We start from the raw sequence: 25,587 nt of genomic DNA, 5'->3' as shown, positions 1-25,587 counted from the left end.
TCTCAAACAAGTGATTTCATGATCAGACATCAGTGCTTCTTTGCCAAACGGTGCTGCTTAAGTTAAGCTGGTTGAAAGCAGGGCACTAAAAAAAAAATATTTTTGGTCCCTCAAAAATAACTGTTTCATCTCTTACAATATTTTTGATCCATCAAAATATCTGTTTCATCTCTTATGATATTTTTCACTAGCTTGGATCAAGACAGTCAGGTACTTTGTCTTAACATGGGACATTTTAGGAATACTCAAAAGTGAACTAAACAAGAGAAAAATGAATTAATTGATAATGAATTTCTGGCAAAAGTCTGGACTAGAATCTGTCTTCTGTAACAATTCCCACAAACAGGTGTTTTACCAATATCAGATTTCTTGCTTCTCTCGCCCCAGGCCTCCACACTGCTCCCTAGTCCCTGCAGCTCCCCTGGAACTCCCCAGGGGTGGAGCCCACTGCTGGCTGCCAGGAGCAGCCCCACCACTGGCCCTTCGATTCCTGCCCTCGATCCAGCGGTGTGCACGCTGACTAAATGCTGCCCAATAAGCTGAGCGCAGGACTTGAAAATGCAGCCTAATTACTGTGATTACAATCTGTGTCTCAAGCAGCCACGGCCTCTGGAAAGTATCTCCAGGCAACCTTTCTCTGAATCAAAAATCGCAGTTTGAGAGATGCAGAATCTATACACGCAGACTTTCCAACTCGTTAAGGCGTAATATGGGCATCAATTTGATACCTTCTCCCGAAGCATAGAACTAGCTAGTGTAAGCCCAGCACACAGGATGCACCAGTCAGACAGAGAGGGAAAAGGTTCAAACAGAACCCAAGTGGCCACAACAATTGCAAACACCAGAGCCCTGCAACATGATGCCCAGAGGGCGATTTTCATGAGGTGGGCCGAGAGCCTCGGAACCCAAACCAGGGAGCAAGGGGGCACTTGAGACATACTCGTAGGCATTATCGCTCTGCAAATAGCAGGGACAAATTTGTTCTGTGAAGCTAGTATCCCTGTGAGTTGTGTACTGACTACTGAGCTCCGGAAAGGCAGATGCACTGGAGTCGGAAAAAGTGATGTCATAAATACCTCACATGACAACAAAGAATTAAAAAAATATTGATATGAGAGAACGCTAAGATGTTTCATTTTCATGGGCTCATAAACATCTCTTTCAATAAGCCTGAATCGTTTGGAAACCAGTTGAGGAGCAAGGCAGCTAGTTTTGCTCTGGAGGGCACTTTCCTTTTTTCACAGACTGTGAAGATGTGCTTGTCCCTGTCCAAGTCCCGGGGCCAGGGAATTAGAACAGAACTAATTGCTCTGGATCATCATGCAGAAGTCTATGGGGATTTCTATTCTCACTGTCACATCAGAATGCCAGGTTTCCAGACACCGCCCTAGAATTGAGTGTGATTTCACATCTCACCCATCACAGGGGTCCTTCTGCAGCTGGTGGCACCACCCGGGCTTTCTCTGCGCCCATAACACGGGCTTTGGAGGATGGGAACTTTTCAGAGGACACACAGGTCAGTGTGGTCCCGAGACAGCAGGCAAAACCTGACCTGTCATTCTGAGCCTGGCCTGAATCGGTCAACATGTGCTGAAGACCACAGAGCCTTTATGATATGACTTCAAATATTTCTCTTTCCTCCTTTCATTTCCTTTTCCCAAGTACTCAGTTCAAAGGTGTGTCTGTGAGTGTGTTTATTTGAATATGCAACCACTTTTACAGGGCTCACTTGTTTTAAGTCAAGAACCCTGAAAATAGAAGGTGAAAGTTTTAGTATAAACTCATTCTATAAAATACCAATTTTTGATGAGTTCTTTATTTGCTGATAACTCACTCTAAATAAAGTTTTAAAAATTTGGGATTGTATATTTTAAGGTTTGGTGACTTCAGGTGGTAATTTTTCTTTTTTGAAAAATGAAATGAAATCACAGCATTAGCTTGGCAAAATAAGCCGTTCCTGCTTTTAAAAATTTCACTGATTCCCATGTCAGGCTCCTTTGCCACTAAAAGTGAACAATGTATTAAGTCAAAACTTTTGAGTACCTAAGTTTTCATTATTTTTTCCCAAGTCTGATGAGAGAGCCAGCAAGTCTCCTAGTCTATTTCTGAACCTGAGCCTCTGGGTCTGTTTAGTTGGCAGTAAGAACTCGGCCTTTTGACTCATGGGACACTGACACGAGTTTATCACAATCTATTTTATCAGCATCTAGCACAGGCCTGGTATGTGATCACCCTCATGCTTATTGACCAATTTGCTTACCCACTTCTTTCCTGCTTAAATGTAGGAACCATTCAAGTCATCATCATTGCATTTCTCAATGGCAAGAAACACATATTTTTGTTCCATTTCTAAGACGAATTCTTCTAAGAACTGTCAGCTCTATACCAGAGTCACAATCTGGCCCCTGCAGGCTGAAAAATAGCTTAGTCTACAAGACCACTAACGAGAAAATGCACCAAAAATATGCTCTGATCAATACAAATAAGTATAATGAAGACTGCCCCAGAAATAATTTCAATCAATTTTATACGATTGATTTGTTCTTTCAAGGAGCCTTTAATTTACTCAATCCTGATTGAGTTGTTACATGAGTCATGAAGGTTTAACTATGAAAATAAAAGCCGATATTTCAATCAGGGAATACCCAAGATGGTTTAATTAAAGAATTTTTGCATCTCACTTACAGAACATTGCTCCTTAAGTACAGCGTGGCATTTATTTAAAATGTCCCAGAGGCAATTAAGCCTTTGATTAACAATAAAATTTTCTTCCTTAGCTTCATTCTCAATTACCAGGAAGCTCATTTCTCATTGCCTGGAATTTCCAACACGTGGTGCTCAACGATTTAACTTGCTCGTGAATCCATATAAGCCACGAAAAAAAAAAAGGTTAGAAGAAACTGAAGTATTCAGAAGCTAGCCCTCCTTAAGGATTGGAGCTCTTACATGTATTGCACTTTGCCTCACAGGTCACCTTTGACTTGCAGCCTAGCCATGGTCGCAGATGTGTGATGACTCCCGAGTCAGGAGGGGACCAAGGGGACCCGGTGACCAGGACACAATTCCCGTCTCTGAGATCAGTTGTACTTGAGCTCAGAAAAGGGGAAAGACAGTGATTAATAATATACTTGCTCTAGACCATGTTTTGAGGAGAAAACAATGATGGAGTCCCAAACTAGCTAGCTCAGAAGACCCCTCCACTTCCCTGGAGAGGAGGTGACGGGTCAGGAAAGAGCAGCAGTTACAGGCATGGGCTCTGGAATCCAGCAGACCTGAATCTGGTGACCCCCTGAGTGTGTGACTCAACCTCTCTAGATCTCAGATGACAAGCTGGATTGTTGTGAGAGTGAATGAAGTGGTGCACACACACTCAATAAAGTGCCTCACACACCACAAGTCCTATCAATAACAGCTGCTATAAAGGAGACACTTTCCCGACCTCCGTAAACTAGACACTTGGTTCTGGAGCAAATCCCAGGGGAGGATTTGCAAATGAGGAGAGAATCAGCCTTTTGCGGGTGGAGGGGCAGGTTTGAGCTCTGGTCTCTAGGGAAAGAGGGCAAATGCTAACACTGGTTGGAAAACAGTGGCCCAGAACTCAGGGTGAGAGGGGGAATTCAAAGAAGACATCTCGGAAGTGGTGACACCAATAGGGTCTTGGAGGGGGGGAGGACAAACTCCAGAGGCTGAAAGTACATTCTGAGCGAGTAGAATGAGGTAAAACACAGGCAACTCATCAATTTCCTCTCCTCAGTTATCTAGCTATTTGAAATACCAAGACTGTCCTTTTTCTGATACTGTAAGTCTAAAACAGTGACACCCAACATCCTGAAATTTTCTGAACCAAAACCTCCCATTTTTGCTCTCTGACAAGATTTATTTATGCTTTAAAAATCACCTTAGAAATGGACAGGACTTAGGTAACAACTCTTTTTAAAGAGGTAGGGTCTTCCTTTAAAATCAGAATCATATTGAACAGAGACACAACCAGAGTATATTTTCCATTACCTGAAACTTATGAGAGCATTATGTAGGTACCACCAGTGTACAAGGAACAGTGTGCCTATACACAGACACAAAATGTTAAAATAAAAGGTGCTAGGAGCCACACGAAGGCGAATAAACAAGTCTCAGTGATAGACTTTGTCCTCTTTTTCTAACATCCATTGAGTCCTTTATTTGCACTATCTCACCAAACTCTTTCAACATTCCTATGGAATACCTACTGCCATAGTATCGCTTGCTATTTCATACAGGGAAACACAGTTTATTTTATTCTGTAACTTTAAATGCTCAAACACATAGCTACTGACCACATTTTGCCCCATTTCACAACTGACACTTGTTTTCTCAGGGTGTGGCACAAGCAGAAACATATTAACTCACATTCACATTGGCCAGAAAAGCTTTACTCTTAAAAAGGAAAATCCAGAGATTCAGGCAAAGAATCTTTTGCTTTGTGCTACAGTTTAGAACTTTAGAACATGGCTCAGCGAGCTTTGTCTGAAAGGGCCTGATAGGAAATATTTCAGATCCTGTAAGCTGAGAGACAGATGCAGACATATTATATAAGAACTTGTATAACAAGACAGAACACAAATTCCCACGCATTTTTTTATTGACAAAATTAAATTGAGTACAATTTTGTAATACAGTGTTACTCCTGAGGGGGAAAAAAAAGGTATTCTTTTGGGAAGGAATAACATTTTGCTTCACTGGAGTTCAAAGGTAATGTTCCCTATCATCAAAGCATTCGTCTGAAGAAAACATTCTTAGCTTCAGGGCTGAACAAAAACAGGTGGAGGGCAGGATCTGGCTCGGGGGCCCTGGTTGAAAACCCTTCTCTAAGGTTTTAGCTGCAGACACACTCATATGCCCTGGAGACTCAGAAGTGCCCTCGCCATGATCGTGGCAACGGGAAATGGCCAGGAAGCAGGCCCTCGGCTTTTAATCGTAGGTGGTGTGCCAGCCCTGCTTATTATTCAGGGACATCAATAAGTAGAAAGCTTCCTCTCCCACTCCCCTGCCTGCTGTGGGATTCTCATTGTTTAAAATATCACTTGTTAACCTAGGAGGTTTGAAATCACTGCCATACCTACCCATACCGGGTTGTGCTGCACTAAAGAAAAGTCGGTTTGGTGTGAATCACAAAGAGCAATGCTATATTCTCATTTATTTATTTATTTATTCATTCATTCATTCATTCATTTATTTATTCATTTATTTATAATTTCCATTTCTCTCATGTTCCTTAGTCCCCCTATCCTGACACCAATACTTGATTTTTTAAAATAAAGTTTTAACAGATCCATTCTCTACTTCTAAATATATCCAGCATTTCATCCTCCTTTTAAATACAAACTCAGAAACTCTGTCTTTTGTGGGCTCCTTGCTTTGTGTGACCACAGGGAAGGGGTGGGGGAGAGGGAGGGGGAGAGGTGAGAGGGAGGTTATTGGCTCACAAAAGTCCAGACAGTATTTGACTAAAAAAAAAAAAAAAAAAAAAAAAAAAAAAAAAAAAAAAAAAAAAAAAAAATGCCGAGCAGGGGAGCAGGGTGGAAGAAATGAATCAGAAATCCCACAAACAGAGGATGGTTGTTTTTCTTTTAAAAGATTAAGGATTGTAGGTTTTCATGCTTACTCAGGTGGAACAAGAAAAGATTTTAACCTCTTTGCCTCATTCAGATTGGGGCCTGAACAAAACAAAAGTGGAACACATTCAAAACATCCATTTTAATTTTCTCCTTCCCTTTAAGATGGCGAGGCAACATCTGGTGAGAGATGTGAGGTTACATCCCACTCAGTGAGAATCGTGGAGAAGGGAAGTCAAAGGCACACATGCCACAGGCAGCACGGGAGACGGAACCTGTCCCTGCCTTCCCCGGCAGGGACAGACCTGCTAGCAAAGCTGCTTGGCCACTGCCAAGTAAATTCCAGTTATAGCACAAGCAGGACCCCCAGCTCTAGCTTTCTGAAGGAGTACAAAGCGCACACACACAGCTATTTTACAGGAGGAGTGTGAGCCATTTCCTAGGAGGAGAGGAACCAGATTTTCCAAATTAGCCCGACTTGTAGTTCACGGGCTGAACCTCCATTTATCTGCATCCCTAACAAACCAGTGCTCCAGAGGACCAACAATGCCTTCAGGAAGTAGTTAAACATCACTATGTTGTATACTGGCGGTGCACGGGATAAAAAGCAAGGGAAAAGGGGGAAATGAAGAGGGAGGAAGTCAAGGCAGTAATTTTGACAATAAAATGGAAAGCATTTTCAAGCATTCAAATTACAACAGGGGTTCAGTGCAGCCTGAACAGCCCCTCCATGCCTACACGGACAAGTCTGTTAATTTCCCCGATAGAGCCAACTGCCCAGCAATTAAAATTTCTTAAAGATTGTCTCTTCTCTAACCATCCCTATTGCATATTACACTACTGGGATTACAAGATTTTAAAAATTAATCTAGCTCTAGTCAAGATAAGGAAGAACGTGGGGTGGATAGAGACAAAAGGTTTTAAGAGGTGTCATAATTTTCGTGTACTTTTTAAAAATTAAATATGTTTTTATTGATTTTAGAGAAAGGAAGGGAGAATGCTAGAGAGATAGAAACATCAATGAGAGAAATATCATTGATTGGCTGCCTCCTGAAGGTCCCCTACTGGGGATCGAACCTGTGACCAGTGCATGTGCCTTAACCAGGAATTGAACCAGCAACCTCTTGGTTCATGCTACGATGCTCAACCACTGAGCCACACTAACTGGGCGATTTTCATGTTCTTTTCGCTGACCCTGGCTAATGCCTGGTATATAACAGATGCTAATTAAATAGACATGAATAAATAAATGAATGCAGAAGCCAAATACATTAAATTAGTTTAAATAAATTTCCCTTCCCCATATGATATTGATAATGCTTATTGTAAAGCATTTTTTAAATTAGAAGAGCAAGTTAATGGGCCTCATCTCCTATGGCAGCCTAACCAATTGCAAATATTTCTGTTCTTTCCATGGAACCAGAGTAAGATTTATTTCAATGTTTTGAGGTGTTCTTTTCTTTTTCAAAGCAAGCTAGAGAGTCAGTTATTCTGTGGCCAGGCTCTATTTAAGTGAAGAAATTAAAGTCATCTTCAGCTTTTGAGGAAGGATTTGCTAGCCTATTTTGACTATACCAATCCATATAACTTTACAGTCCATGTTTATTTTTCTTTATATAAAACAACCTGCCAATGTTTGGCTGTAATAACACCCTCATCCTCAAACCCCTCTGGGGGATGCTCACTCTGGGGCTCCGGGTCTCTCTCAGGCGGGTGCTACGCTGCCATCCTCCAGGCTGTGGTTTCGTGGTCCTCCCACGGAAGCTCCAGGCAGTGGCACCTGCTGCTGGCTTCCCTGGGCTACATGGGCTGCACTGCTGCCCCCAGGCCTCTGGGGCTCCTGCTCTGAGGCGCCCTGTCCCCCAGCCCTACCCCACGCAGGAAGGAGCCATCTTGCCCCTCTTCTTGAGCCTTAGCATGGCCCGTCCGAAGAAAGATGAAGGGAAAGCGCCAGTCAAGTCCCAGGTTCTCACTAACAAAGAGGTCAGCAGTGCAGCCAAATGTTTTCTGCCCAGCATGGCCAGTGCCAAGGCTCCCCAGGAAGATCACTCACTCCCACCTGCCACCAGGCCACCACGCTGTCTACACACTTGCAAACTGTGGTGGTGCTAGCCCATTTATTGAATGGATGTCCACCCAGGAACCTGAGGCCTTAACTACCAACCAAGGAACCAGTTTCCTGAGTGCACACAGGTACAGGTACAGCTATGGTGACAAGGCCTTGGAAAGATCATCTCCATCCCCGGCTACCCTCTAGCCAGCGGCTGGTCTGGCAACAACACTAGCAATATTAACAGAGCACTAATGGGGGGTGGGTTGGAGTGACGGTGTCACTTGGAGTCAGGGCAGTCACGCCTACAAGACACTCCAGTACAGGCTGAAAGTGGTCCGGGATGCAGTGCCCCTCCTTCTCCCTAACATTTATCAGCAGACGAAAATCATGCTGTGCTAACTGACAGAGAAAGAAAAAGATTCACCAATGGGCCAATGCCCATCTGCACTTTCTTTGGGCCCCGCTGGAGGGGAGGAGAGGAGTGAGGATATATCTTATGGCTTATCTTTCCCCTCCTCCTATTTAAAAAAAAAAAAAAAAAAAAAAAATATATATATATATATATATATATATATATATATATATATATATTATTGATTTTTTTACAGAGAGGAAGGGAGAGAGATAGAGAGCTAGAAACGTCGATGAGAGAGAAACATAGACAAGCTGCCTCTTGCACACCCCCCACCAGGATGTGCCTGCAACCAACGTACATGCCCCTGACTGGAATCGAACCTGGGACCTTTCGGTCCGCAGACCGATGCTCTACCGCTGAACCAAACCGGTCTCGGCCCCCTCCTCCCATTTCTGTACATTTCCAAAGCCCATCAAATTTGGAAGATAGTCAGCCCCAAGAAACCCATGTGTCTAAAGCACACAGAAGATACTACGCCTCAGAGAAACATTTAGGGCATGTGCCATTGACCACTATTGCCTGTGTCCTTTCCTTAAACACAACTGATATTCAAGCAGACAAAGGAGTCCCACCTAACAGGCCAGGAAGAAAGGCTGAGTGAATGGCCTCTAGGTGGAGGGTCTCAGCGCTAAGACCACATGTGCATCGTCTCTCTGTGAATGGCTGAGTACGTTTGTTGGTCACCAATAATGTGGAAGGCACACCACAGCCTGAGAAGACACTTTCCCAGCTTTAGGGCTCACGTTTTTTAAAGATGAGAGAAGTCAGACCAGATCATCCTTTTCAGTGCTGGTTGTTTCTGGCTTAAAGTGAGAAATTACCTTTCTTTAATATTTTTTTTTAATTGATTTGAGAGAAAGGGAAAGGGAGAGAGAAATAGAAACATGAATGATGAGAAAAAAATCACTGATGGCTGCCTTCTTCACCCTCTACTGGGGATGGAGCCTATAACCCAGGCATGTGCCCTGACAGGGAATCAAACTGTGATCTCCTGGTTCATAGGTTGGTGCTAACCCCTGGTCAGGTGATAAGAACTGGTCAGGTGATACGAACTTTTAATTCAGTTCTTCATCCTGGTCGACAGGACGAAGGCAACTGGATGGTCCTTGCGTTCTGCTTTTTGTGGTGCAAAGAGCAATGGTAGAACTTCTAGAACATAACTATGCAGAAAGAAGTTTTCAGCATTCCAAAGCAGAACAGCTATCTTGGAGGTTTAAAAAAAAACCTGCTGTATTTTAAGTATTGAGACCCAGTTTATACTGAATGGGTTTGGGGAAATAGTCATCACAAAACACGTTAAAAGCAGCATTATGAGATCTGTCAATATTAATACTAATCCTCTCTGTAAAGGAAGGCCAAAAGGTTCTGTGAGGTCTATTGTAAGATTTAAAAGGACAATTTCTTCAGCTTGCATTTGTTACCCGTTGGCTGTGGGAGAGAGGACTAGATGTATTTTTAAGTCCAATCTCTTACCTGCCTGCTTCAAAGGAACTGGCTCATTTGCTAGGTGGCCTACTTTTCCTACCTTCTGGATCCTAGATCTGACCTGAGGAGGTTTGAGAGAGGGTGATGTGCTTTTGTTCATCCCCCTTTCCCACCTGGTTTCAGAAGGCGAGGACCACACTCTGCTGTTTTATGAGAGGACCTTCTGCCCTGCCTCCCTCTGAAACCTGGATCTGAAAAAGGACCTGCAGCCATGGAAGAAACGCAGACAGCCTTGATTTTATTGAGGAAGTTCAGGTTGTGGACTCTTTCTTCTCAGCAATTATCATGCTGATTGTGAAAAAGCAAAATTTGGAAGGTTTCCACTATAGGAAATACTTTAAATATCTGTAATTATGCTTCAAATTCTAAATATACATTCTTTTTTAAAAAATAAATCTTTATTGTTCATATTATTACAAATGTTCCTCATTCCCCCCCCCCCCCTCTTTGCTCCCCTCCACCAGGGTGAATATACATTCTTGTACCCTTTTTGGTGGCATAAAGTAATGACCAGGTAACTTTCCTGGTATGCTCGTGTGCGTGATGAGAACCAGAATGTAAGTTCTTGATGATGTCCTGTAGAAACCTATGTCTTAGGAATAAGAGGGAGGGGAGACATCACATGGACCAAGCCCCGTGCTGGTTTGATTCTCACACCAAGACCTGAGCAGTAGCTCTTCCCTTTCCGGTAAGGAAAAGTGACAGCCTATGACCTTCCCAGGATACCACTCTGCCACCATGACTCTCTGTGTCCTTCCCATGACACCACTCTGCCACCATGACTCTCTCAAGTTTCAAGTCTGAAAATCGATCACTCACGCCACTTCAGTTAGCATTCCTAGAACTAGGGCCAGGCCTGAGTAATCTATTTACAGATGTGCTTCAGAGACAATATCATCACTCCACAGCCAAAGCTGATGATGAAAACTAGGATACTGCCCGGCTGGCGTGGCTCAATGGTTGAGCGTCAACCTATGAACCAGGAGGTCACAGTTCACTTCCCAGTCAGGGCACATACTTGGGTTGCGGGCTCCATCCCTGGTAGGAGGTTGATGCTTCTGTCTCTCTATCCTTCTCCTTTCCTCTCTGAAATCAATAAAACTACGTTTAAAAAAAAACTAGGATACTTAGGGGTTTCCACAACTTACAATAATCACTGCAAATATAAATGAAAAACCAGATACATTGAGAATTATAACAATGGTGTTATAATACGAGGAGCCTGGCAGAAAGTGGGTGTTTCCTTAACCTGGGAATAGTACAAAAAAAAAAAATTAATAAGAAGTCTCCCATCTTCTTCATTTAAAATAATTTTATAAACTATGATTGGCTATTAAGCATTTAATAGGATAGTAATAATTATCATGAAACTAATTAATTCTGACATTTTGCCTTAACTTGTTTACATAAATATATCTGATGCATAATTTCATTAAAATAAACCCAACTACCCCTCTTTCAACAGAAAAATAAGGCCTTTCACTGAAAAGATGGGAGGGATTCCATCTATCCATACCCAAAACTACCTTCCTCAAGTCAGGACTACTAGCCTGCTGCCTTTATTCCCATGTGCAGGGGCTGAGTTAAGAGGGCAGAAAACAGCAGCCCTAAAAACCTATTCCATGTACATAGTGAGTAAACCACGAACAAGAGGGTAGTCACACACCACCACAACAGCCTTTTTAAACTGTCCCGGTCCATCAGAACCCAAATGCAACTTTTCAATATCACCCAAATGTATGGATATCCAATAGACTTTGCATTTGCAATAATGTAAACATTATGTGCCTTTGCAAAATCAGCTTGTAAAATACAACAGGTATGTGACTGAATTTGTGGTGTGTGTTTTTTAAGCTGTTTTAAAACACATCCTAAATTGTTTAGAGATCAAAACAACCAAAAGAATTAAAGCTTGCCACTGAGTTTCTACAACATAATACTAAAATATTCTTCCATGTCTCTGATGGTTTCTCAACGAAGTTGGCTAGTTTAATAAAATAAAAAATAAAAAGACAACAGAATCCAGTTTCCACCTGTTCCTGACCATCCTGGGAGCCTGACTCTCCCCGCAGCCGTAGCGATAGCACAGATTGGTAGCCCGCACTTGTCCCTTTCTTGCTTTTGTTTCCTTTGAGAGCCATTCCCGAAACTTCCCCAAGCTTCAAGTTTCTGAATAAGAGGCAGATCCAGTACCTTAAAAAAAGTGAATCATGGCAAAACACGGCCTTTAAAAAAAAATGAATTTATTGGAGTGTCACTGGCTAATAAAATCACAAATCGTCATCGTACTTACTGTTAGGTCTTTCCTTCTTTTACACCCGTTTCCCTTCTGCCACCAGCCTGCAGGTGAGTCTTCCCTGAGCCCAGCTCTCAGAGAACGGTCAGGTTTGAGACGGGCCCTGCTCGTCAAAGATGAGAGAGCTGTCTGCAGCCTGCGCTCTCCTTCCTCATCACCAAGTAGGCCCAACAAATGCGAATACTCAGCATGACGCACCAAGAACTTTAAGCCTCAGCCCTGGCTAAGCAGAAAGTATCACAAATTTACTGGAATTATCTGTGGCACAAAAGAGAAGAGAAGGAATTAATCAAAGTCTCTCTCTTAATGCAATGCTTGATTGAACCACCCCAATCCCTTTTTAAATAGGATCCTGGTGGTGAGTGACCCTGATGGCGTGCCCCAGTGAGATGCACAAGGCACACTTGTTCCATTTTTTTTTTCTCTTATGACCTCATTAAGGAGGATTTTGAAGACTGTCCCTGAATATGAAAACAAAGTGTCTTAAGACATCTCTAGCTTCTTATGTCTTTAGCCTTTTACTGCTGTGGTGGACTTTAGGGTCTGTGCTTGTGAGTAGGTACATTCATGCTCACACTCACCTGCCCCCAGAACGAGAACCAGGCAAGGTCAGCACTGCACATCTCTCAATACTAGTTTCCTACGGCTAGTTTCCTACACCGCAAAGTTTTGCCAAGACCAACTTGGGAATCCATTCTTCCCCGCATCCTCTCCAAGCTGTAGCTGCCATTAATTAGCTCTGGCGGGTGTTTCTAGGCGCTTGTTGAGGGAGGGTGCAGACTGCCAAATCTGCTTAGTGTGAAAGTACTCCGCCGCCAGGAACATTTTTCTCTAAGTGTTTGTTGATTCCACGCTTCGATTTAATATGGAAGATTGTATTTTCCGATCAGAAACAAACAGACAGATTTATAACAGAAGACTTGAAAGGCAAACAGGGGGGAAAAGCAAGCCAAGGACTAAGCCTAAATGTAGTATTTTTATTGACTTCTTAGAAACCAAATAGCCTAGCATATTAGTGTGTGCATTCTGCAACAGACATTCAGCCCCATTGTACTATTTAGAAGAGAATAAAAAGAAACCCTACTGTTTGAAACCCAGCGGAACATCCCCACAACAGGGCACAACTGTTCCCTCATGCATGAATGGGAAGGAGATGAAAGAAAAGATGGACTTCTGAGGTACAGCAAAAAACAAAGACAACAAAAGTGCTGATCATGAGGGAATGACACAACTCATTGCAGCAGAAAGGATGAGAGAAAGGAGCTCAGACAATGGTGAGGACAGCTAAGTGACACGAAGGAGAATTGAAAAATCTACAGAAGTGTCTTTTCTTTCCACCCTTGATAAAAAACAACAACAACAATTAAATGTTGGTACATCTGTCATAAAAAAAAAAAAAAAAAGAGGGCTGAAACCTGTTAGCATCATTATGTTTGGTAAACTTATATGCCCAAACTGTAACTCTGCAATTAAATGCTGCCACCTCTGTTTCTTATCCTTGCTGAAATGACACGATTTTATTTCTGACACTTTCCATCTGCTTATGTTGTAAAAAATGGTAAAGGCCTGAGGGGTCCTGAAAAGTGTGTGTGTATACATGTGTGGGGATGTGAATACAAAGGTTTAAAACACTTTGTGTAAAAGATGGGCTTTAGAAATGTATGTATAAACTCGGCTTTTGTTTATAAAATATTTTCTGCTTGACTCACATTATAATTATAGAGGTAGCTGCCCGACATTTTGGATTGGTTTTCATGGAGAAGCAGCTCGAAACATGTTGGCTTTAAGTTTCTTTGCTCTGGAACTCCACTGCTGAGAAGAGACTGTTTGTAAACACTTACTATGAAGGAAGGAAGCTCATGATTCAATGCTACTTTGTTAGGTAAATGCAGTCATTTGTATGTGATGGGAATAATTACCTTTTGATGTTTCTGTTTTTCTTAAGCAGAGGCACACCTGTCCACACTTTACTAATGCTCAGCCCTGCTAATGAAGTGTTCAGTGAGAAAATCCCATCAACCGAATATATTTAAAAAAAAAAAAAAGTCACCATATGAAATCCCCACTAGATGTTTATTGCTCCGGAAGTCCACCAGTCTGGGAAAGTCACACTGTTTTAAAGTGAGCTCCTGGGCATTCTTCCTTGCTTGATAACGTGCAGCCCCTCACAAAAACCCCCAAAAGCAGAGACTGACCCTGTCAGAACGCCTGATTAATGGATAAACGCTGTAATTGATTAGCCGAGAAGTGTGAATTAAAACAGGGCACGGCATCAATAACCAGCCTCTAACAAAGGTGGTTGACGGAAAATGTAAAACAAGAGCTTGCGGCTATATCTCATCAAAGGCACACTTTTCTTAAAACTGGGGCGAGGGGGGAAATAAACAGGCCTTGCGCCCTGTTCTCTGGCATCCTTTAATCTTTCCTCCTGGTCAGGATGCTGCGTGGAGCTACCAGCAAACGGTCTAGGAACTCACTCCTCTGTCCGCTGTCAGTCCACCTTTGGACAGCAAGCAGTGGGAGCCAGTAAACGTTCCCATTGTTCCGGGACGTAAAGAAAAAGCACGTTAAGAAGTCCTATCCCTCTTCATTTTGCTTACTGGGAACTTTCTTTACTTACGTCCTCCTGGGAAAGCAAATCCTGCTTGCCCCGGCACCCCTGAACAGATAACAGGCGTCACTCACAGGAACACGGCTTCCATCTGCTTCTGCAGGTGAAACATTCACCCATTCATTCAGTCATTCAGTCATTCATTCATTCAGTCAGTCAGTCAGTCATCAGTGTCTGGGCTGAGCAGTACAAAGACCGAATAAGGTTCATGGCAGACCCCACTCCTGCTTAAAATATATACAAATATTGGATAATCTAAAGCAAAAAAAAATTTTTAAAGGGTTTAATGTACCACTGAGCTTGAAACAAAAAGGAAATGAACTCTTAAAGTGATGAAACAACGCAGGGACTCCAGGGCTGTGATGCTGTGTGCAAAGGGGTATCAGCCATGGACCAAAGCCGGAGACGGAGTGTCCACACTGGTGCAAGGTGAGGGAATTGGACCATGGGACCCCTTAAAGAGTTATCTAGTCCACGAATAGGGAACGAGAAAAATGATGTCCCCCAAGGAAACAGCAAGGCAGCTTGGGGTCTGGCTTGGGCTCTGAGAAAATAAATGAAGCCCTTTGTATGAATCAGCCAAACCACCTCTGGATATAATGGAAAGCACTGAAAGTGGGGTCTTCAAGAGAGATCAGTACATGTGTGTGTAAGTAGCATTCCACACCAGCTAAAATGTGGAAGCAACCCCAAGTGTTCATCACAGATGGAGGGATAAGCAAGTATAGTGTGTACATACAATGGCATGTTGTTCAGATTTAAAGAGGAAGGAAACCCTGACACACACAACATAGATGAGCTTCAGGTCTTTAGGCTGAGTAAAATAAGCCAGTCACAAAAACAAATACTGTATGGTTCCACTTACACACCTAAGGTACTTAGAGTAGTTAGTCATGGAGACAGAAAATAGAGTGGCTGTCCCCAGGGCTGAGAGGCGGATGGAATGAGGAGCTGTTACTTAATGGGTGTGGGGTTTGATAAAATGAAGTTCTGGAGATGGATGATAATTATGGTTGTAACAATGTAAATGTAGTTAGGTGTCAACAAATTGTACATTTAAAAGTTGTTAAAGTGATACATTTTGTTACTTGTATTTCATCTCAATAAAACAAAATTTAAAAAATAAATTCCATAATCATAATATACAATACTTATAAAAGTTCATAGGGTTGGCTGAATATTAGATCAAAATACTAAAATCAAAAGCAGAAACATGGCTGATCAATAAGTGTTTCTCTCCACTTCCTTTAAGAAAACCCACATTTGCCGAAACCAGTTTGGCTCAATGGATAGAGCGTTGGCCTGCGGACTCAAGGGTCCCAGGTTCAATTCTGGTCAAGGGCATGTACCTTGGTTGCAGGCACATCCCCAGTAGGGGGTCTGCAGGAGGCAGCTGGTAGATGTCTCTCATCGATGTTTCTAACTCTCTATCCCTCTCCCTTCCTCTCTGTAAAAAAAAAATCAATAAAATATTAAAAAAAAAAAAAACACCCACATTAAAGGGGGGAGGAGTATAAACCCATAGGAACAGATACAATGGAGGAAGAAACCTCTTATAACAGATGTTCACAAATTCGGAAAAAGGAAAGGGAATCAACAAAGGGAAAGCTAAGTACTAACGGCCAGCAGTATGGGACAAAGAGGTGTGGATGCCAGGCCAAAAGGGATCAAGCTTGTCTCCACAAGAGAATTCTGGGGAAGCTTAAGAACGGAGGGCCCAGGTACCTCTGAAGGCAAGGTTGTGGGTTTAAACAAAAGGATTGTTTGAAAATCCATACAGAGGGCACTTAGACCCCTCCCCCTACTAACTTCCCCATTCCAGTAGAGCAAAGGAAGTAACAGAAGAAAACAGCTTCCAATCTGTGGCAGCCAAACAATGGGGAGGAGTTGGTCAAGGAGGTGAAAATTAGGAGGAAGTGAAAGTTTGCATTTGGAAAGCTGGGGATTCTCCAGGCCTCTTCCCCTTGGCTTCCAGAATGCTGCCAGCCTGGTTTTATCCCCAGAAGCCAAACGGTTGGAAGATTCTTCTCTGAGTAACAACGAAGGGCCCAAGAGAACAGCCCAACAGACACACTGATATGCGGTGATCCCCTGGTGAAGGTGTCAGGTCGCCATCTGATAAGCCTTCAGTGAGGCCCGTCAATGAGCACAGACAAAGAACTCTGTATTGGTTTTTAAGTTCCTACAAATCGGACATTCAATGGGAGGTACTAATGGGACAGAAAGGCCACAACAACCAGACAGAGCATTCAAGAGAAACAGACAGTGCAGAGAGCAGAATAAAACTAACAAACCACTTCCTATTAATATTATAGAAGAAATAAGATAGTACATCTGAAAAACAAAAATATCACTTAAAAAAGATATTCGAGAATGTGAAAAAGCTGTCGGAAATAAAAATATAAAAGCAAAATACTTTTTCTTTGAAAGTAGTGGAAAATAAAGTTGAAAGCGTCCAAAAAGCTGAACTAAAAATGGAAAATAGAAAAGATAAAAAATGAGAGAATAAAACAGGTCCAACATTCACACAATGAGAATTTGAGAAAGAGGAACTAAAAAAAGTGGGGAAAATAAATTTATAAGAGAAATTCAAGGAAAGCTCCCAGAACTGAAAGCCAAGTTTCCAGGCTGACAGGCCTATTGAAACCTACATAATTATTTAAAACTAGAGGCCCAGTGCATGAAATTTATGCACGAGGGTGGGATGGGGAGGGTCCCTCAGCCCGGCCTGCACCCTCTCCAATCTGGGACCACTGGCTCCTAACCATTTGCCTGCCTGCCTGATCGCCCCTAACCATTCTGCCCGCCTGCCTGATGTTCCTAACTGCTCCCTTGCTGATCTGATCACCCCTAACTGTAGCCCTGCCAGCCTGATTGTCCCTAACTACCTTTGCCTGCCAGCCTGATTGTGCCCCTAATTGCTTGCTCCCCCACACCAGCCTGATCTTGCCCCTAAGTGCTTGCTCCCCTGCCAGCCTGATCACCCCTAACCACCTTTGCCTTGGCCCCTGCCACCGTGGCTTTGTCCAGAAAGACAGTGGATGTCCAGAAGACATCTGGTCAATCAGGTATAATTAGCATATTACCCTTTTATTAGTATAGATGACTCCCACTAAAATATATCATTGCAAAGTTTGAGAAGACCAGGGATAAAGAAATGTTAGAATATTCAAGAGGGGAGAAAATTTTCATATAAAAAGGGATCAAGAAGACACAGGATCAATGCCTTTAAATATTCTCTGAGAAAATTTTTTTCCAAAGAAAACATTCTCAATGAAGTCTAAAGAACACTGAAGATATTTTCAGATATATTATATAAAATCACACAACAAGTTTTTCCTGTCAAATACCCCTTTTCACATAACTATTATGATATGCAACCCCAAATGAAGAAGTAAGCCAAGAAAGAAGGCTTGGTTTGGAGAGTCAGTCACAAAAATCAGGATTATAGATAAGAGAAGTCCTAGAAACATAAAAATGCAGCTGGCCTAGAAAGTAAGTTCAGGATAGAAGGCTACAGAAGGGATTCTTAAACAGTTTTGTAAAAAAGGAAATGATACATTGCTTAATATGGATAACTTTATTAGAGAGTTTGGAGAAAAAAATTAAGTTTTACCTAAGTAGAAAATAAAGTCAATAAAAAATAGGATCAGTGATGAACTCTAAGGGAACAAAAGTCATATGAGAAAGAAAGAAGTTTTACAAGAATAGGAACAAGGATAGTGTAGTACGTGGCTCAGCTGGGAACAGTATTTTCATTGGCATAGGATAAACACAGAAGTGTGCAGTGCGTATACAGGGGTATGGTATGACAAAGGAGAATGATAGCACATCTTGTTTTTCAGATATACTATCTTATTTTTATAGGAAGAAGTCCAGGGATAATGTCTAAAACTGAAGTAAAAATCAAGAGTAACAGCATATTATTTAAAAGCTTGGAGGTCAAACAGCAAAAGAGTTCAAAGTAGTTGTTTGGGAAGCTAGGAGTCAGACTTGGGATCTGGGGGAGGGGAGGAGGAATGGAAGGGAATTATTTTTATGATTATTTGTTTGTTTATTTATATTGATTTCAGAAAGGATGGAAGAGGAAGAGAGAGAGAAACATCAACCATGAGAGAGAATCATTAATCAACTGCCTCTTGCATGCCCTCTACTGGGGATTGAGCCTGCAACGAGGGCACATGCTCTTGACCAGAATCGAACCCGGGACCCTTTAGTCTGCAGACTGACGCTCTATCCACTGAGCCACACCAGCTAGGGCCATAATTTTTTGACTTTTAAAACTCTGTATCTTATATTACTTCATAAACATTTAAATATCCTTTTTTTTTCTTTTTTCTTTTAATCAAGCAGCCTTTCCATATATCAGCAACAATCAAACACAGATTTTGTAAGGACACAAGTCTTGCCCTTTGTGGCTTTAAAATTTTAGTTGCAAAGAGATAGATCACAACACAACATTGTAAGTGCTAATACTGAGTCATTATTTAGGAAAATGTTTTTTCAGAAATCTAATAAACTCAGTTTGATATATACAAAGTTTGAATAGCCATACAAATATCCATGATAAAATAAGATTCTGAGACCATCATAAAAAAAAAAAAAAAGATATTATCATTGAGGGAAAAGACTTGGAGGAAAAGACACGCTGGGCAGCATCAGGATTTTAGGGTCCACTGAAGGATGAAAACCCCTTTTAGGGATACAGAAAAGGATATTCCTATGAAGGATGAAATCCAGGGAGATTAGGGTCATTGATACTGGGGGAGAGGGAAGAGAGTTTTGAGAAATAGAACATGATCTACAGCACCACAGAGCTGGAAAGAGTCAATTAGCATGAGGATGAAAAACAGGAGCTTGGAGCCCAGCTGGTGTGGTTCAGTGGTTGAGCCTTGACCCAGAAACCAAGAGGTTACTGGTTTGATTCCTAGTCAAGGCACATGCCTAGATTGCAGACAAAGTCCCCACTGGGGGTATGTGCAGGAGTCAGCAAATTGATGATGTTGGTCTCTCATTGGATTTTTCTCTCTATCCTTCTCCCTTCCTCTCTCTCTAAAAGTCAATAAAAACATATTTAAAAAATAAACAAAAAAACCAGGGGCTTGGATTTGGCAATACTGAAGGCATCTGAGGCCTTAGGGTTCAGTTTCAGGGTTGGAGGGATGAACATGGCCCTAAGGGGCTAAGAATTCAATGGGACGTTATTGGAAGATGATAGGGAATGTGGAAGCAGACTACTGTACAAGAAGTTAGGCATCAAGAGAAGTTGGAACAGCTTAGGAAAGTTTATGGTTTATTTCATTTTGACAAGCAGGTGTGTAGAATATCTTGTAGGCTATGGAGAAGATTTCTACAAAGGGGCAAGGAGAAAAAAAAGAAGAAGAAGAAGAAGAAGAAGAAGAAGAAGAAGAAGAAGAAGAAGGAGGAGGAGGAGGAGGAGGAGGAGGAGGAGGAGAAGAAGAAGAAGAAGAAGAAGAAGAGAGCCCAGCCAGTGTGGCTCAGTGGTTGAGTGTCAACCTATGAATGGTAGGTCAGGGTTCGATTCCAGGTCAGGGCACATGCATGGGTTGTGGGCTTGATCCCCAGTAGGGGGCATGCAGAAGGCAGCTGATCAATGATTCTCTCTCATCATTGATTTTCCCATCTCTCTCTCTCTCTGAAATCAATAATTTTTGTTTTAAGAGAGAGGGGCTAAATCGGCGCACCAAGATTCCCCAAGGAGAAGAAGGAAATGAGGAGGGGGTAACACTGAAGAGGAAGAATGGCTCGTCTCCCTGAGGAAACTAGGGAGGCAGGAAGCAGGTTCCTTTCGGAGTGGAGGGGTAGGAGAGTAAGCCTAGGCCTACCCTTCCCGAGACCAAGTATTACTCCTTTTGCCTTGAAGAAAAGGATATTTAAGTGAGAGGGAACTTAGAGCAACCACAGAGAAACTTGATGATTAAGAAGACTGATTTTATATATCCCCCAGTGGCAGGAAAATGGTTGGGAGTTATGAGAATAGTACAGATGAGAAGAGGCAGATCAGTAGGGTGATGGTAGCAGCAAGGAGACAAAGGCTGGACAAGGGTGGTGAGGTCAGTGGTCACTATAAAGCTGGTGAAAGAACAGCAGAGAGAAAGGGCAAAGAAAAGGACTAAGAAAACTGATAACCCCATCTCTCCCTGCTGGATAAAAACTCACCAATTCCCTACGTCCTACATTGACCTCAGAAGTCTCAATGACAAAGACCACTGACAAAAATGCTGGGCAGTATAAATAATAACAGCTTTATTATTCCCCCAGCTTCACTGAGGCGGAGAAAAGTAGCAGACGGTCCTCAGAAAGAACAAATGTTAGTGCTCTTCAGTCCAGAATGCAACCGGCACATTGCTCTGGGCCTCTGGAGGGGAAGGAGAAACACTGTCCAATCTCAAGTTTCTTTCAAAGCAAACAAACAAAGAAAAACCCAAGCCACCAATTTAAAGATAGGTAGGAGGGACACCAGCCACTGAAATGCAGGAGAAGGGCTCTCCTCTCCTCTCGACCACATCTTTCCAATCACTTCATTTCATACAGCTGCTCATCTACATTTCCTTTTACTGAAAGAATTCACACATCAAAGTCTATAAAATAAACTCCCACCTCTCCTCAAGAATTTGGAAGAGGGTGGGCAATCTCTGGGAGTTAAATATTTATAAAAGGTTATGATCTTTCAGAGAAAGAGAAGTCAAGCTGAGAAGGTGAGAAGAAATGTGCTAAGAGAGAAAACAAACTTTCAACTACAGCTTTATAGGAAGACACAGGAAGGAAAGAGCATGGGAATTTTTTGAACACCTGTTCTCACTAGGAACATTTTTTTTTTTTTTTGGATGCTATTTCATGAGGAAGGAAGGAAGGAAGGAAGAAAGGAAGGAAGGAAGGAAGGAAGGGAGGGAGGGAGGGAGGGAGGAAGTACAAGCTGAAAAGGAGCAGATGTACTTCCCATTGGCCAGGAAATAGGCAGAGTTAGGTTCTCAGGTCAACGAGAAACACAGAATACTGAGGATGACAATGTCAGCTGTAGCAAGTACTACAAACCGAGTGGAGCAGGCGTCTTCAAACTATGGCCCGCGGGCCACATGCGGCCCGCAGAGGAGTCTGATCCGGCCCGCCAGGTTTTTTGGGCAGTGAGCGCAGCCGAGGTGTTACAGTAGGAATTAGTAGTTCATATAGTCTGGCCCTCCAGCTTTCTGAGGGACCGTGATCTGGCCCCCACTTTAAAAAGTTTGAGGACCCCTGGGTTAAAGCAACAGAAATGTGTTATCTTGCAGTTCTGGGGCTAGAAGTCTGAAATCAAGGCAGGGCTGATTCCTTCTGAGGGCGGGGGCAGGACCTGTTCCAGGCCTCTCTCCTTGGCTTGTAGATGGCCCTCTTCTCCTTGTGTCTCTTCACACATAGCAATTTTAACTATTTCTAAGGATACAGTTCGGTGGCACTGCATACACTGCATACATTTACATTATTGTGCAACCGTCACTATTATCCATCTCCAGAACTTTCATCGCCATCTCAAACTGAAACTCTATACTTGTTAAAAACTAACTTCCCAACCTCCAGCCCCTGGTAACCATTATTACATGTTCTATTTCTATGAATTACTCTTACCTCATGTAAGTAAAATCATACTGTATTTGTCCTTTTCCATCTGATTTATTTCACTTAGCATAATGCTGTCAACATTCACCAGTGCTGTAGCTTGTGCCAGAATTTCCTTCCTTTTTAAGGCTCAATAATAGTCCATTGAATGGATATACCACATTTCGTTTATCCATTCTTCCATCATTTGACACTTGAGATGCTTCTACTTTATGGCTACTGTGAATAGTGCTGCTGTGAATATGGGTGTGTAGATGTCTGTTAAGAGTCCTTCCTTCCATTCTTTTGGGTATATATACCCAGAAGTGGAATAGCTGATCATATGGTAATTCCATGTTTAATACCTTCATTGTATTTTGCTTACACGTAATATTGCAAACATTGCAAATGTTGTAAACAGATACAGTACATCCTTGCAATGTGTCAGGTCAGGTGAAAGCAGCTGAGGTTTCCTAAATGCTTTAGATCAGTGGTCATCAACCAGTGGTCTACAGACCACTGGTAGTCCATGAGGTCCAAAAGGTTGGTGACTGCTGCTTTAGATAACTGAGAGTCACCTCAATGCTTTCAAAATGTGGTTGTGTGCACGATGCTAAGGGAGATAAAAGGCTAAGAGCTAGGGATGACCTGTACAGATGAAGGAAGTCAGTCTATTAACCAAGTTCTTAATGATCTGGAACAGTGCTCGCTTCGGCAGCACATGTACTAAAATCGGAATGATACAGAGGTTAGCATGGCCCCTACCCAAGAATGAAAATTCGTGAAGCATTCCACATTTTGCTTTTCTAATATCTGTGGGTGGGGAAACGAGGCTGGATAAGGAAGTACCTTAATCAAAGTCCCTCCCATCCTCAAGCCCCATCCCTAATTCTTTCTTCAAAAACAAAAGAATCTGGGACAATCAGTCTACTGGATTAATTTCATAAATGTAAACAACAGGTATTTATTGAGTGCTGACTGCCCAACAGCTCCCAATCTTGGGGTGTGGATCTATCTCTTTTGGGATTGTCTGTACATTGCTGGGTCCCTGGGGCACAAAGTATTCAACACATTGGTTGGATACCCTGTTCACAGGTCATAATGTGAATACAGAACTGATCAAAGAAAGAAATGCATTGCATTAGACCAGGGCTCGGGAACCGTTTTTCTGCCAAGGGCCATTTGGATATTTATAAACATCACTCATGGGCCATACAAAATTATCAACTTAAAAATTAGCCTGCTATATTTGGTCAAACATTTAATTAACTCCCCCCACTGCCTCGGCAGGGCCAGACCAAATGATTTCTTGGGCCTTACATGGCCCGTGGGCTGGGTGTTTCCCACCAGAGCATTAGACAAACAAGTTAATGATATGATCAGTATTTAAGTCCTAATTAGCATCCAAATTAGTTTATAATCATAATTTAGATTTAGAGGAAATCAACCTATTCCCACTGGGCTATTTTAAAAGTCAGACCTGGGCTTTAAACATTGCAATAACATCCCTATAACTAAACCATTGAATTACCCAAAAGAGAATGACATCATCAAAGTAATATGAATAAGTCTCTCCTTTACTCTTCGCTATAATGTGTCAGATAAAGAAAAAAGATGGTCTGGAGGTCTGGAGGTCCGGAGGTCTGGAGGAAATGAATGGTGCACCCACAGAGGAGAAGAGGAAAGATCTGCACATCATTAGTGCGTGAAGACGGCTTAGCACTTCCTGAGGGCTGGGTACGGCCATCAGAGCACAGCACCGGCTTCCTCCAGAAGTCAGTGAGCACTACAGACACAGAAGTATTTCTCTACACATAAGCTTTGGTTTTGTTTTATAAATATAAAATTTATATAGGCATTCTACATGTGTTTATGAACACTATACATTATTATATTAAGTGCACCAGTTAATAATGTGGACTTTAAAATAAAATATAATAATTTTAAGAGAAACATCAAAAGTGCTTTATTCAAAGTAATGTCCATCACTAGCTACACATTTTCCCCATCTTTCAGGTAATTTGTGGATACCGTTCCAATAGAACTTTTCTTGTTTTGAGGCAAACCATTCAGAGACCCAATTTTCCACTTGTACATATGTTTTGAAGTACTACTCAGAAAGTGCGTGTGCCATCGATCGGAACAAGTGGTAATCTGAAGGAGCAAGGTCTGGTGAATATAGCAGGTGGATTAATACTTCCCAGGCAAGATCTTTTAACGTGTCTTTAACTGGTTTTGAAGTGTGTAATGGTGCGTCATCATGAAGCAAAATTACTTTGCCGGGTCTTCTGGCATAATCTGGTCGTTTTACAATCAAAGTATGGTTCAAATTTATTATTTGTCAGTAGTGATCAGTATTAACAGTTTCACCTGGTTTTAGAAGCTCATAATATACCACACCTTCCTGATCCCATCAAACACAGAGCATTGTCTTCTTTCCAAAGTGATTTGTCCTTGCAGTCAATGTTGATGGTTGACATGGATCAACTCATGATTTTGTGCATTTGGGATTCTCAAAATAAATCCACTTTTCATCACCAGTCACAATTTGATGCAAAAAAGACTTTCTTTTGTGCTGTTGAAGCAACATTTTACGGATGACTTTTTTTTTTCCATTTGTCTTTCATTCACTCATTTTTCTTCCTATAAATCTTTCCCATTGCTTGTAAGTGATAGGAAATTGCTGAACAATGTTTAATATTTCTGCAAGTTGTTTTTGAGTTTGACACGCATTTTCATCCAATAATACCTGTAATTGTTGGTCTTCAAACTTTTTCGGTTGACCGAGACGTTCTTTGTCTTTCACATAAAAATCATCACTTTTAAAGCATTTAAACCAGCGTTTACAAGTATCTTGAGATGGAGCATGTTCACCATAAACTTCCCAAAGTATACAATAGCTTTTTCTTCAAAATAAAGTAATGAATGAAAACTTCCTGCAAATGCTCTTTTTTTTTGGCACGAAATTCAACATTTTTAAGTGTAAAAATATCTATGATATTAACACTTTCAGAAAATTTGACATATGAAGTTTTGAAGCTTGTTGTCAATACAACAAAATAGCATACATATCAAATCGCATATATATCAACATATGTGTAAATCCACCTATTGAAAAAAAATCCAAATTATTAACCTGGTACATATATAACCACATATATAACCTGGTACACTAGAGGCACGATATTTGTGCACAGAGGTTGGGAAGTCCCTCAGCCCGGCCTGCATCCTCTCACAATCCAAGACCCCTTGGGGATGTCCGACTGCCTGTTTAGGCCCAATCCCACAGGGATCCCTGTGAGATCGGGCCTAAACAGGCAGTCAGACATCCCTCTCACAATCCAGGACTGCTGGCTCCTAACCACTGGCCTGCCTGCCTGCCTCATCTCCCTTAACCACTTGCCTGCCTGCCTGATGGCCCCTAACCACTCACCTGCCTGCCTAATCACCCCTAACCACTATGCCTGCCTGCCTGATTGCTCCTAACTGCTCACCTGCCTTCCTGATTGTCCCTAACCATCTCTGCCTTGGCCCCTGCCACCT

At 42.0% G+C, this 25,587-nt stretch overlaps 1 protein-coding gene and 1 pseudogene across 5 annotated transcripts in view; one reads left to right on the top strand and one right to left on the bottom strand.

Annotated features, from left to right (window-relative positions):
* Positions 1–25,587, bottom strand: part of CLYBL (citramalyl-CoA lyase) — a 218,964-nt gene that overhangs the window by 111,789 nt on the left and 81,588 nt on the right. The gene's annotated exons all lie outside the window — the stretch shown is intronic.
* LOC118730999 lies at positions 22,747–22,845 on the top strand (annotated as a pseudogene).

Source organism: Pipistrellus kuhlii, unplaced genomic scaffold (assembly GCF_014108245.1).
Source record: "Pipistrellus kuhlii isolate mPipKuh1 unplaced genomic scaffold, mPipKuh1.p scaffold_m20_p_3, whole genome shotgun sequence".
In the NCBI taxonomy this organism is placed as follows: Eukaryota; Metazoa; Chordata; class Mammalia; order Chiroptera; family Vespertilionidae; genus Pipistrellus; species Pipistrellus kuhlii.
This window is presented reverse-complemented; position numbering and strand designations above follow the sequence as displayed.